This window comes from Sceloporus undulatus, chromosome 1, assembly GCF_019175285.1.
Source record: "Sceloporus undulatus isolate JIND9_A2432 ecotype Alabama chromosome 1, SceUnd_v1.1, whole genome shotgun sequence".
Classification (NCBI taxonomy): Eukaryota; Metazoa; Chordata; class Lepidosauria; order Squamata; family Phrynosomatidae; genus Sceloporus; species Sceloporus undulatus.
Genome location: NC_056522.1, coordinates 42,499,025 through 42,510,081, shown reverse-complemented (window position 1 = coordinate 42,510,081; position 11,057 = coordinate 42,499,025). Strand labels below are relative to the sequence as shown.

The 11,057-nt window shown below is 40.6% G+C and overlaps 1 non-coding gene across 1 annotated transcript; it reads right to left on the bottom strand.

Annotated features, from left to right (window-relative positions):
* Window positions 1-733: 733 nt before the first annotated feature.
* On the bottom strand, window positions 734-806 carry TRNAT-UGU. The gene has a single exon. It is a non-coding gene; the product is annotated as a tRNA-Thr (tRNA).
* Between the last annotated feature and the right edge of the window lie 10,251 nt (window positions 807-11,057).

Genomic DNA, 11,057 nt, shown 5'->3' with positions numbered 1-11,057 from the left:
CTAAAGTCTACTTCCCCAGATGCATTTGGATATAATGATGATGATGATGATGAGGTTGATAATAATAATAATAATAATAATAATAATAATAATAATAATAATAATGTAGAGAGATCTTGTAGTATGCCTTCTTTGTTTTTTGGGGTTTTTAAATTCCTCCCGCGTGATAAACGCCTATGATTCTATGATCTTACTGGTTGAAAGGATCGCACATGAAGGTTGAAGAAACATGATTTTTTAGCAGAAAGCTAGGATATAGTTTTAATAAACAAATAAAACCACTCAGTTGATTTTTCCTTCTAATGAACCCATCACCATTCATAAGCAATGCAGTTTTCACTCTCCTCTGCAGATTCCTTGCTCTGCACCACCACCTGCTGGTTCCAGTGTGGAAAAACAGCTGGAAATACTGTACAGCTTTTGAACCCCAACATCATAATAAGAACAATGCAGTATTTCCTGGTGGAACCTGATCGATTACTTTTTTACACCTTGGAGCCCTTCAGAACAAGAATGCGCCCTAAGCCCTTCTTCCCCTTTCCCAAATAATAATTTTATTGCAGTCGCACCGATAAAGCCGCCCCGGTTCAACGTTTAATAAAATAAGCATTGCAGAGGGCATTTATTACGAAGGTGCTTAAAAACGCGTTCAGTCGAGGCGTTGCATTGATTTGTTATTTGCAAAGATTTCCTTTGAAATGGAAAGGAGGAAAAAAATGGAGGAAAAACGCAGAGGCCCCAGCGAGGATCGAACTCGCGACCCCTGGTTTACAAGACCAGTGCTCTAACCACTGAGCTATGGAGCCACCTATCAGTTCTGCCTATACAAATCAATGGTACTGTACTGTTCTATTCCTCCGCCTACATTCCATAAGCGAACATTTTCGACCCCGGTTTCTCAGAAACAACAACGAGGCCCGCAGTTCAGGGGAAAATGGCGTCAGGAGAACGTTTCCTGAGGGAATTTTTTAAAGAGGGATGTCTAATTGTGTCTCTCTCTTTTGTGGTTGTCGAGATATATTTCACACAAGCATTCCCAAACACACAAGCTAATAAAATGAAATGAAATGAAATGCAAAAAGGCCAATTGTTGCAGTTTATTTTACGTTGTTGTTCTTGTTGTGCCTTCAAGTGGTTTCAGACTTAAGGGGGGCCCTAAGGGTTTGTTCTGTTCACAGATAAAACAACCGTCCATACGTTTAAAAATATAATAACTCCAAGGCGACCAAATGTCATAAATAATAAAAAGAGGACCGCAAAAATGTAGGGCATGCAAGAAAATGTAGGACATTTATATATTTATTGTATTTATACCCCAGTTTTCAGCCACAAAGACTCTCAGAGTGGCTTACAGATACAGTCTAAAATAAATGAAAGACATAAGAAAATTAAAGCTGAAAACACCACTAATAAGTATAAATTCATGCTTCTTGGTCATGCTCAAAATGGTGGCCATTTTGAAATTCCTCCTGGACAGAAGATTGAAATGGAGGACATGTCCTGGAAAAGGAAAAGGAGGACATTACCAAACAAAACCTAAAAGCACTCATAGAAACATAGATTCATGCTTCTTAGTCATGCTCAAAATGGAGGTCATTTTGGAATTCCCCTGGGACAGAAGGTTGAAATGGAGGACATGTCATGGAAAAGGAGGTCCTCTGGTCACCCTGAATAATTCATCCTGTTTGGGGGGGGGAGTTTCTAGGTTTACGGGTGTGTTGTTGTTGTTGTTGTTGTGTGCCTTCAAGCGTTTCTGACTTACGGCAACCCTAAGGTTGATGGGGTTTTTTTGACAAGTTTCTGGGGGGGGGGGGGATTGGCATTGCCATCCTCTGAAGCTGAGAGAGCGTGACTCTCCCAAATTTACACTCCCCATGTTTCACTACCCTCCAGCCTTAAAATTTACCAGTTTTGCCAGCCCTCATGCTTGGGGGACGGACAGGCGGAATGATATGTTCCTTTCTTCAACCCAGACAGTGTCACTGCAGATTTCAAATAAAAGTTTTCAAGAAATTAATTTATTAGTTTTTAAAAGCTATTTTCACTATTTTAAAATCCTACTTGACAATGGCATGTGGGCAGCTGGAAAAGTCGACCAGTTATGTTCCTCTTAAGGGGAAGAGATTTAATGGTCATTCCAGTCACACTCTCTCAGCCTCAGGAGAAGGCCATAGCAAACCCTCTCTGAAGAGATTTTGCCAAAAAAACCCTATGAATAGATTGGGGGTTGCCATAAGTAACAACCTGAAGCACACAACAACAACAACCCACCCAGAAAACTTACAAACTCCCCCCCCCCCACAAGGAAAGTTATTATTTTTTAAAAACGCATGGATGGTGCTTTGTTTATCTGCAAACCAACTGATTTATTTTAATATGAGTGTGATTCCTGAGGCATCCACAAATGTGGCATTTTGACAGATTGCACTCAAGAAAAACCTGTGATAAAACACTGCTGTCCATTTTCAAAAGGAGCAGCAAGACAAATTAATAAAAATATAATTCACAGCTTCTGTGTGCCAGGACTGGTCAGGAGCCAAAAACCTTGCAATAATGGAGCTTATCCCTTGGGCAAATAAGCCGGCTTAACTCTTTCAGCTTCAATTCTGGATCCGGGATGCCCCCGGATGTTATCATAACTAAATCGCCACTGATCTACTCAAGTTGCTGCTGCTGCCTGGATGCATCCTCAGCCGAAGCCTCACTCAGCCTGCCAATTTTTTAAATTGGAAGCTCCCCTGTTTCAAAAAAGTGCAAGCTGAGCAAGGCTTCGACACAGGATGCATCCAGGCTGCGGCATCCTGGCTAGATCCATGGCGATTTAGTTATGAAAACATCTGGGGGCATCCCAGATCCATCTTATTGTGCTGTGCTGTGTGTGTGCTGTGGGCGCACACACCATTAAAAGTGCTGAGGCTTGCCATCTGCACTTTTGAGTCCACACATGGCAAGCCTGTGTATGGCACGGGAACGCTGTATGTTAGAGCTGTGGTTTTAGTTCTTTGGTACATTGTTGTGATATAGTTCATTATATTGTCAGTTTCTCCCTGTCATTCTTTTTGTATTTGTTGTGAAACCCTCTTTTTTTGTGTTTGTTGTGTGTTCTCTTTACAATCTAAAAAGACATGACACAAAAGGAGAAGGGAATGGCAGTGAGGAAGGGGATAACAATAATAATAACAATGTTTATTTCTTACCCGCGTCTCCCCATGGATTGAGGTGAGAAACAATAAAAATAATGTTATTGGCAACACTAATTAAAACACATTACGGTAAGTAAAGCATGCAACAGTTTAAAAGGACAAATAAGACATGCACATTTTAAAACAATCCACATTTAAAATTCATCATTTAAATTCATAATTTAAAAATCATCTGGATAAGCCTGTTGGAAGAGGCTGGTCTTCAATGCTATTTTTAAATTCAGGCAGTGTATTCAGATGTTCAATCCCTTCTGGCAAGTCATTCCACAGTCTAGAGGTGGCTGAAGAAAAAGTCCTCTGGCTGACAAATGCCAATAAACAAACAAGTGTTTACTTTTGTGAGGGAAGTAGCTGACTGGAGTAAGTGTTTGCCAGATGACAGCTGCCAAGGTTAGCAGCTCTGGGGTCATTCAGACTACACTTTACCCTGGATCAGAAATCGATTCTTTCACGTGAAGTTCATATTGGTCCCGAATCTCCCACAAGCGAATCAGAGGCATGCACAAGTGTTTTCGTATCAAATGCCCCTTAGCGCGGATCATTTGCAATTGGGGCAAAAGTGGTCTCTTTTGAAAAAACCCGGGTTCTTCTGAATATGAACTTGCCCACGATCATGATTGGGGCAAGTTAAGGGGAGGGATTTAGGTCAGAGGGAGGGCAGAGGGTGAGCATTCCCTCCCCTCATCAGGGCGAAGGAGGAGGAGGAGGAGGAGGAAAGAGTCGGAGGAAGGATGGAAAAAAGGGGAAGCTGACAGGAAGCAAAGTGTGACAGGCAAAAAGGGGGAATTGGGCTGACTGACGGGAGCTGCAAAGGGCAGTCAGAGGGAGGGCAGAGGGGGGAACTGGAGAAAGTGACGGAGGAAGAGGCGTAGGAGGATGAAGGAGCCAGGGGTAAGAAGGGGGCCATGGAGGGCATTCTATAACGGAGCAGGAGGAGGCGAAGGAAGGGGCAGGAGGAAGGGTCAATTCAGGGCAGGTCAGCGGGACAGAGCAAGCCAAGCCTCTGCTCTCCAGCAGGGACCTTTCCCTTTTCATTTTTAATTTTTTAAAATTATTTTTGGCAAAAAATGTGCATGGTTTTTGCTTAAGGTAGATATATATATTCGATAGAACATGGCTAGCTGCTTGTTCACTTTCCCTTTCATTTCCTCGCTTCCATCAAAGGGGAAATGCTTCAAAGAGCACTTTGCAAGACTTTTTTCCTTTGCAAATGAATGCTCCAAAGTGAATGTTACAATGTTTCTCTTTCCGATTTGGCAAATTGGCAAATTGATACAGCTTTTGCTACTGTCTCTAAGGAATTCAGGGGTAGCCAAGGAAAAGCAAAGAATGCATTGCATTGCATCCTTTTCTAGCATTCGAAGGTGAGGAATTTATTATTATTATTATTATCATTATTATTATCATTATTATTATTACATGTGTATGAGGCATTCTGGGGTGGCAAGGAGGGAAGATGCAGGATGCAGAGATGGCATTAGCTTGCATTTTGGAGTTGAAAACGGGGCCAAGGGCAGATCATAACCTGCACTGACCCAAATACCCACAATACACACACGTACACACACACACACAGGAGGTTTTTAAATTTGACAAAATGTGCGCATTCTGGCGCCTGGCTCTTTAAAAAAAAAAGGAGGGGGAAGCACACTTCTGATTGCCCAATGAGTGCTGCAAACGTCACCTATGACAATTGCGGAACTAAATTTGAATGACAGCCAGGCGCCTTCATTTTAAACCTGAATTCTCCAAGAGGACATTCAGGATTAAAATACCCCTGACTGGTAGTCAGCACTTGCTTCCGGAGGGATTCGGGGAGGGAGAAACCGAAGCTTCCTTCCAGCGCAAAAGTGCCCATGAGAATGGGGCCATTTTAGTACATTTCAAGTTAATTCCACTCATTTATCCCAGAGGTAAGCAACTGTGGAAGGCTAGTGGTCCTGGAAAGGGGCAAGAACATTGTGAAAATGCCACCTGTGCCCCATCTATGGCATTTGGAAAAATGATTTTGACTCACGCAGGGCCATAAAGTATGCCTGAAGCTTGTGGGCCCCACTTTACCCTCTCCTGATTCAACCCATCGACGTGTGATTTTTCATAGCAAATCTATTATCAAAAATTCAAACATCAATATTAGAGACTATGTATTTATTGGATTTATATCCATTTGTCTCCCAGGATGGGATCATATTCAGGCATGAAGAACCAAATATTAACATGCAACTGATTTGTACATTTGGAAGAATTCCATTATATAGCTGTTAATTATATTTATTGATGTGGCACAGTTGTAGGTTTCAAGTGTACAGATTTAACATACTTGATGGCTATGCATCCCTCTTTACTGTAGCATCTGAGTACTAATCAGAAACATGTACTGGAAGTAGAACGGCATCATCATCATCATCATCATCATCATCATCACCACCACCACCACCACCACCACCATCATCATCATCATCATCATCATCTCCCACTTTCCTCCAGAAATTGGGAGACAAAGTGGCTTACAAATTAAAACGATACAATTAAAAACAAACTGAAGTGCACATTAAAATAGCATTAAATCAGTACAACATTAAAACATCACTCATTAAAAGAAACTCATATTGACAACAAAACTTAAATTGACAACAAAACCATAACAGCTCAGAACCACAAGGTGGAGCCCAAACATAATATTAATTTTGGAGCATGTTGCTAGATTCAGATGTGTTTTAAAAATAATACTGTGGAACAAATTACTGTTTTAAATCTACTGGACAGCTCAACATGAGGAAAAAAATGAATGTTGTATACTCTGTAATAACAAATTAATTTGATTTATTGGAGGATTTAACTTAACTTTTATTGCTATGATACTTTCCCCTTCTAATGTTATCTGCTCTCTCACCAAGTTATATGCATCTAGCATTCTGGTATTTAAAATCTTATCAGCATGGCTTGCTGGATCAGACCAAAGGCCTCTCTAGCCTAAAATTCTGTACCTTTGTTGACAAATGGATGTATTATGGGAAGCCCATTCATATTCACATAAGTTCAATTGCACCCTTGTACATCTTGCCAAGAAAATCCCATGAAAGGTTTGCTAGAAGCTGGAAATGGCAGCAACAACAAAAAACTCATGTTACCCATCAGCTGAGAATCACACTATTTAGATTTTATTCATTTTATTCTTGTTATCCTGTCTTTCCTCCAAGGTCTTCCAGCATAAATGTCTCCCCTTCTCCCTATCTTATTCTATTTATGGCACAGCTTATTTTGCATAAACCACTATACATTACAATACAATAGACTAGGCCCTCTGGTTAGATGAGAGACAGTACAAGGTCTAAATTGGCAGATAACCGCATTCCATGTTATGGAAGCTTTGCCTAACTGAGGGGTAGGAATTATATCAGGCCCAGACTATGAAATGTAAACAACTGTCCTTGCTTAGGCAAAGCTTCCCCAAGGACATGGGAAACTACTAACTGCTAGCTTAGACCACTGTCCGATCAAGTTCAGTACTGTCTATACTCGGGTGAGAATCATGCATCCCTGCAGATGTTATAGCCAAAGACAAACAATGCTGGTATTTGCAGTTTCACAACTTCTATTGTACCATATGATTCCCATCTATAATCTATGATTGGTAGCAGTTCTCCATGTTTGAGGCAGTTGTCTTTCTGAGCCCTGCCTGAAGATGTCAGGCGTTTTTACCCTGCAACGTTGCCAGGCAAATCATGTCTTGTTCAAGACAGCTACAGGTGCAAAGTTCAGGCATTAAGTGAGGACAACTGTAAGATCAAACAGCAATAGATTGTGACACTAATGATCTCTGTAGGTTTATTTTGAAATGATTCCACACCATTTCTGGGGTTAAACACCAGAATGCAAGATGTCCCTTTGCAGATCTCCTTACAGATACATCATGGTTATACTGTACAGGTATATCGTGGTTAACATAGTAGATGATTTTGTGAGCATTAACAGGAAATTTGGTACTAGAGGCAGAAATAACATGGAAGGAATTGGAATTTTCCCACTGTTCAGTTACAGTGTTATCTATCTGTAATAGCTTTGCTTCTGAAATATTTGCTCTTGTGAAATGAACAGAGGTATAGATTTTTGTATATATTCATTCTAATCTGAAGAAGTCTAAAGTCAAAACAGATATTATCTTATGAATGATATATTACCCACAGTGCTATTGTCTTATGCTCTTTCAGTTGTTGCTGTATGTCATAACCATTTTTTTTAAGTCAATAACCTTGTTATTAAGATTTTGGTATCACTTTGTATTAATCATTATCCCTGTTATGCAAATTATCATTTCTTATTCTAGCTGTATTGCTTTCTATATTTTTTGAGTACATTCTATTTTGATACCTACAATTGCCATTATTTTTGGCTTTTGGCACCTTTGGTGCTACATATACCTTGTTAACATTGCACGAGTGAACAAAAACATTTAAACCTTCTAGAGACCACTTGAAAGCTTCCTCTAAATGCATCCAAGCTGGGATATTTTTTTCTTCAATCAGCCTCCAGTTTTCTTATTTGTTCAGTTTTTGATGGTTATTCCTATATATTTATGTTTTTTTTTTACATGCTGAAGGTAGCTGATGAGATAGGCTTATCTGCTTTCCCCCTTTTTCTTGTACTAAGGATGTTAATGCATCCTTAGTGAGAGATTCTGGAGGCAGCTGCTGTTTACCTTGCCTGCTATAGGCAGGCTCACATAATACAGTAGGATTGGCTAGGGAAGATTCTTTCCCACTCAAGCTTTCCCAGGGGCCATTCACATTACCTTTTACATCGGTTTTGAAATCGATTCTTGCACGTGAAGTTCATATTGGGCCCGATTCTGTCACAATCCATGTCGAGGCTTGCACAAAGAAATGCCCCTTACCCCGGGGTATCCAGAATTGGGCTAAAATCCATCTTTTTTCAAAAGACCCGGGTTCAGCAAAATATGAACTTGCCCTCGATCATGTTTGGGGCAAATTCAGGGAGGGTCAGGGGGCGGGCAGAGGTCAGAGCATTCCCTCCCCTCATCAGAAGGGAGGGGGGAGGAGGAGGAGGAGGAGGAGGAAAGAGCCGAAAAAAGGGGAATCGCTGGATGCAAAGGGTGACAGGAGGCAAAAAGGGGGTGACTGATGGGGTCCATTCAGGGCAGGTCGGGGGGGGGGGCAGAAGAGGCCAAGCTTCTGCTATCCATCAAGGACCATTTCCCTTTTATTTTTATTTTTTTTAATTATTTTTGGCAAAAAATGCGCATGTTTGTAGGTAAAGATATATAGATATATATAGATATATAGATAGATCGTGAGCAGGAGCAAGGGTCAATTCAGGGCAAGTCAGGGCACTACAGCAAGGGAAGCCTCTGCTATCCAGCAGAGACCTTTTTCCTTTGGATTTTATTTTTTTAAAATTATTTTTGGCAAAAAATGTGCATATTTTTTTCCTTTGGAATGACTGCTGCAATGAGAATGAATGGCAATGAGAATGAATGGCCCCTTAGAATTCGAATGTAATGTTGCAATTTGACAAATTGATATAGCTGCTACTACTGTCTTCAGGGGTAGCCTATTTTTTCCTTTGGAATGACTGCTGCAAAGTGAATGAATGTTAGAAATCGAATGTAATGCTTCTCTTTCCAATTAGGCAAATTGGCAAATTGATACAGCTTTTGCTACTGTCTCTAAGGAATTCAGGGGTAGCCTAGAGAAAGCCAAAAAAAAATAAAATAAAATAAAATAAAATAAAATAAAAAAGCATCCTTTTCTGGCATTCCGAGGTGAGGAATTAATTTTATTGTTGTTGTTGTTGTTGTTGTTATTATTATTATTATTATTATTATTATTATTATTATTATTATTATTACCTGTGTATGAGGCATTCTGGGGTGCCAAGGGAGTAGGATACAGGGTACAGAGATGGCACTAGCTTTCATTTTGGGGTTGAAAATGGGGCCAAGGGCAGATCATAATCTACAACACTGACCCAAATGCCCACAACACACACATACCCCAGAGGTTTTTAAATTTGACAAGTGGTGCCTGGTCCTTTAAAAAAAAGGGAGGGGTGGAAAGCACACTTCTGATGCCCCATCAGTGCTGGAAACGTCACCTATGACCATCGCGGAACTAACTTTGATTGACAGCCAGGCACCTTCACCTTAAACCCGAATTCTCCAAGAGGGCATTCGTGTTAAAATGCCCCTGATTGGTAGTCAGCACTTGCTTCCGGAGAGATTAGGGAGGGAGCCCCCCGAATTTGACCAGTTCGTTCCAGAGCAATGCCACCAGTGTGAATGAGGCCCCAGTTTAAGCTTTATTGCACTATTTACTGAAGAAACCTGCCACAACATACCACAGAAGGGCTGTATCTCTACAGCTGCTTTCACTATCCTTCCAATGTCAATGCTGCTAAAAAACCCTTCCACTTAAATAGCAGGCACTGGGAGCATAAAAAAATTATGTAAAAAGGAGCTTCTTGTCAGAGTCTTTGTTAACTGAATTATGCCTGTACAGTGGTACCCCGGGATACGAATGCGCCGGGTTACGAATTTTTCGGGATACGAAAAAATCCCATAGGGATTTATTGCTTCGGCTTACGAAGGTTTCTTCGGGTTACGAAAAAACCGCGGCGCTATTTTCCGCCACCGGAGGGCAGCAGAGAGCTATTTTTCCATTAGCGCCTATGGGAATTCGGCTTACGAAGGTATTTCGGGTTACGAAATTAACCGCGGAACGAATTAATTTCGTAACCCGGGGTACCACTGTACTTGGTATGTGGATGTTGGGGGAAGAGCACACAACGGAGTTTATCACACAGGAGGAATTTCTCTTAATTTCTTTTAATTTTGAATGAAAAGAAAGTGGGGTCAGAACGCATTAACGTGAATTCTCTAGTCCAGCGAATTTACATGAATTCGAATTGCATTCGAATTGACTTCCCATTGCCCGAAAATAGCTTGCCATTGCCCAAAATTACGTGAGATCACCTCTCATGCAATAACATGAAACCCCATGATTGTGTTCGGACTGACTTCCCATTGTCCGAAATTGTGTGTGGTAGTCTATCATGCAATAATGTTAAACCCCATGATTGCGTTTGGATTGCCATTGGATTATACTTCCAATTTGCCTTGTCTGATAACGTCCAACATTGCAGAAGGGTTCACCCACATTTTAGTCCTTCCTATGTGTAGGGAAGAATGTATGAATTAGGCTTGTGACATGCCTGGATTTGTTCTATTTCCACTTGAGATCACACATTTCCAGAAGTTCATAATGGTCAAAATGCTAACCGGTCTACAATGAGAGTGACCTTTACTAGAATCACTGTGGCATACTGATGTGTTTTAAATTAGGCAAGCAAGTTTTGCTCAAAAACAGAGATTATAAATATATATTTTTATTGTATTTGGAAAAGCATTGTCCAAAATGGTCCACATGAGGTTCCATAAATATTTTGCACATTGTAATTGGTATGAAGTTGCTATCTCAAAGTCATAAGACTTGTCTAAGTCAGCCAAAAGTAATTTCCTGGCCTGCATGCAATTCACAAGGGATGTATGTTTACACTGAGAACAATTCCCGCTCTGCTAGATTTCGTTTTGATACTGCAGCAAAGGTGAAGCGGCTGGTAACATATCACTTCCATCATTCTTTGAGTCATAAGGAGTACGGAGCTCAGCATTTCCCAAAAAAGCCACAGTATTCAAAAAAACACAAACTAAAACAAGTTGATGGGAAGAATGTGTGTGTATGCTTGTTGGGTCTATCTGATTTATCACTGTCAGTCTAGTGGTTCTAATCAATAGTTCTGTTGAGCAATGAAAGTTAAAAATGTTATGGAAGCACA